Source organism: Colobus angolensis, unplaced genomic scaffold (assembly GCF_000951035.1).
Source record: "Colobus angolensis palliatus isolate OR3802 unplaced genomic scaffold, Cang.pa_1.0 Scaffold142, whole genome shotgun sequence".
Lineage (NCBI taxonomy): Eukaryota > Metazoa > Chordata > Mammalia > Primates > Cercopithecidae > Colobus > Colobus angolensis.
The window spans coordinates 3902305-3906163 of record NW_012114511.1 but is presented as its reverse complement, the minus strand read 5'-3'; the positions used below and the strand labels follow the sequence as shown (position 1 = coordinate 3906163).

Genomic DNA, 3859 nt, shown 5'->3' with positions numbered 1-3859 from the left:
GAAGGAAGGAAGGAAGGAAGGAGAAAGAAAGATAGAAAAGGAAATGCAACTGAGCATATAGGGTAAGGCATGGGGCTTTGGACTCAAAACTCAGATTTAAGTTCTGCCCTGACATTTATTACCTACTTGACCCTGGTTAAGTTACTTCTCTACCCCTTAATTGTAAAATAACAGTACTTCCTTGGCTGGCAGGACCAAATGAGAGCATGTATGTAAAGCATTTAATGCAGGGTCTGGTGCATGAAGAGCATTCATTAATTGTGAGAAGTTATTATAATCATAACTGAATAGACATCACTAAGCCAGATAAGCTGTTAAAACTCATTGTAGGCCTCTAAATTAAAAAAAAAAAAAATACAGCCTTGCCATTTTTTTAAAAGTATTGCCTCTAAGAGTTGCTTTAATAAATTTCTAGAAAGGAGTGATTTATAAGTACCATATTGTTGGAATGCAAACAGATACTTTAAAGAGGTAAAAGTAACTTGTTTTCTTGAGTGGGATAAATATTCCCCTTGGGATCTTGTTTACAAACTCAAATATTTTGTAGGCAAATGATGCTAAGAGAAACTCTAGCCCTTACTTAGGGGAAATGATCACAAAAACTGTATTCTGAGCTTTGAGTAAATGAGGTTTCTACCCTGCAGAAAACGGGCCATTGCCCAAATGAAATACCCTGATTTCAAAAGCATGAGGAAAAATTGTCAGTCTTGAGGTTTTTCATTGTATACACGTTTATTCTAATGCCGCGCAATATTGGGTAATGGCCAACCTATTGCACAAACAGTTTTCAAGTATTCATGTGTAGACTATCCAAGGGCAGCTATCTAACCAACCTTGTATATGATGCTTTTTGTTCTGTCTGCTTATATCTTTACTGTTTCCCAACACACACACACACACACTCACCCCATTCACATCCGCATTCACACAGATACACATATTAACACACATTTACTCACAGGCATGCATAAACTAACACATTAACACACACATTCTCTCACTTTTTTGTTCTCTTCTAGACACACATACACACACACATACACATACACCCCCACTTTGCCCAGAGCAAGCAGAGCCCAGAACTCTGTCTTCTGGTGGCTACGGAAAGATCCCATGACCGCTCTGAAAAGCATCTCTTTGTTCCCTTTCTCCCCTCACTATAATATTTCCTTTTCCTGAATAGCACGCAGCAAGGGGCGGGGAGGCGGAAAGGAAGGAGAGGAAACCATGGTCTCCCCCTAGCCCAGCAGTGCAGGCTGTACGAAGCAGAAGGCTCCTGCTTCTGGGTGCTGGCATCTCTCCTGCCATTTTTTCTGAAACTTTGGGGTGTTTTTCTCTTCGCAGCACCCACGCTCCCCTCCCTTTCTGCCAAAGCTCCTTGTTGTGACACAGTGAGCGGCTGGTGGGTGGGGGGAGGGGAATCAGCTAGGTGGCCTCCGGGCTGAGTTACAGCTCCCCCTCCAGGAGCAGGGAGGGCAGAAATGAGACCACAGACAAATCCTAGAAGCCCCCCTAGTGCTGACCCCCCTACATACCCAGAGCGTCTGTGCACCCCCCAACACCCACCCATACACATACACACACACACCCCCCAGACGAGCGTGGCAGGCACAGCCACACAGTCAGTAACACTCAGGCGGGAAACCCCATGTCACATTGCCATGGGTCTGCCCAGAAGCAATCCATGCCCCACGCCCCCTCCTTTGATCTCTCACCCCTCTGCTGGGCCAGAGAATGTGGCTGAGTGCTGGGCCTTGGGTGCGTGGACTCCGATACCATCGGCATTTCAAGCACAGGGACCACCAGCAGCAGCGCCAGCGGCTGCCCAACCCCCTCCTCCCAGGGCTCCAGCAGTACACCCTGAGAAACACAGACACAGTCCTGGTTGGGGGGCGGGGCAGAGGAAGTGTGGGGTACATCTCATGGGCTGTGGCCTCGCTCCCCTCGGGTTCAGCTGATGGCCAGCAGTCCCTGGGCTTGTCTGAGGGAGAGACATCACTACAAGAGGGAAGGAGAAAGGAGTCAACGACCTCTCAGAGCTCTCTCAAAACTCCGGGAGAACCAGTCAGTGAGAGCCAAGTGACGGGTCTGAATACCGGAGGACCCGCGTTGCCAAGCTAGGTCCTGGGTCAGGAAAGTCAAAGGACATTCCCTACTGTGCGGGGATAAAACGGGAGACTCTGTGGGCTCAGCTGCAAGTACCCAAAGATGGGCCCCATCATTTTCCTTGCTGGCCACTGGAGGGCCAATACCCTGCCCTCCTCCCTCCCCAAGACCTTCTTTTTATCAGGCTGTTTCTCTAGCCCCTGTGCTTTAGGCACATTATTTTATTTTAATTTACGTAACTCCACTGGGTGTTACTGTAGAAAAAAATTTTAAAAAGGCCGGGCGCGGTGGCTCAAGCCTGTAATCCCAGCACTTTGGGAGGCCGAGACAGGCGGATCACGAGGTCAGGAGATCGAGACCATCCTGGCTAACATGGTGAAACCCCGTCTCTACTAAAAATACAAAAAACTAACCGGACTACGTGGAGGGCGCCTGTAGTCCCAGCTACTTGGGAGGCTGAGGCAGGAGAATGGCGTGAACCCGGGAGGCGGAGCTTGCAGTGAGCTGAGATCCGGCCACTGCACTCCAGCCTGGGCGGCAGAGCGAGACTCCGTCTCAAAAAAAAAAAAAAAAAGAAAAGAAAAAAAAAAAAAATTAAAAAAAAAAAACAAACATAACTTGTGGTTCAGGGATTTTACATGATTTGATCAAGATGACAGCCAAGTGCGCGGTGTGGCGTGTGCCTGGAGTCCCAGCTATTTGGGAGACTGAGGCAGGAGGATCACTTGAGTCCGGGTCAGGAGTTGGAGTGCAGTCCTCATCCTGGGTAATATAGCAAGACCTCATCTCTCAGAAGAGAGAGAGATACAGAGAGAGAGAGAGAGACAGAGACAGAGACAGAGAGAGGGAGAGAGAGAGCTAGAGAGAGCTAGAGAGAGAGAGAGAATACACAACTAGCAAGTGAGGGAGCCAGCGTTCGACCCCATACCTGGGTAACTTGGTAACCTCGGCCCTTCCCACTGCTTCTCAGGAGCGGGCCACTGGAACCTTCCCAGCTTCCTCTGAGTGAGCTGGAGAGGGAGTCTGGTGTTGAAGAGAGTGTTGGGGAAGGTAGAAGAGGCATCTGCCTACTGACTTTCTTCCAAGGGAACAAAAGTAGCACAGCCTGGGAACCCTCTGCGCCGTCTTCCAAGCCTTGGGAGGCAGTGCCCAGTGGCTCGGGTGATTCCTCTAGAGCCATTTCTCCTTCAGGACCCCACATTTTCTTGGCCAGTGTGCTACGTGGCTGCAAAAAGCCCAGCCCTGGACAGGCAAAGAATGTGTTGATTCAGAAACAGTTTTTAAATTAATAAGCACATGGTGATTCAGGCTGTTTGTTCAGGGCAATGTGCTGCCTAAATTGAAATGTGCCAAACTCCCTTCTCCCACTTCCCCTCACCTTCTCCCACTTCCCCTCACCTTCTCCCCTTCTCCAGGTCCTGGCTCTTCCCCATGTCATTCTGGTAGTCAGAATTCCAGTTCCTCCATACCCTCAGGTGGGGCAACTGTTAGTCTGCGAAGCCCAACTTGCCAACTGAGCAGCTTCCCTGGGCTCTGAGGTCTCGTGTGTGTGTGTGTGTGTATGTGTGTGTGTGTGTGTGTGTGTGTAAGGTGCTTTTTCTTCTCAAATTGAAAAGTGATTAATCCATCGGTTCTGCTCTCTTCTGGAACATGTCCTAGGAGGACAGGTACTACTCAGTTTCATATCTGCTGTCAGGAAGTAGGCATAAGCAGCTCCTCCTTGAGGCAAGACCTACAGGTTGGACTGTCTTGA

The 3859-nt window shown here is 49.1% G+C and overlaps 1 pseudogene; it reads right to left on the bottom strand.

Annotated features, from left to right (window-relative positions):
* LOC105507024 overlaps positions 1-3539 on the bottom strand; it is a 12442-nt pseudogene extending 8903 nt beyond the window's left edge.
* Positions 3540-3859: the final 320 nt, after the last annotated feature.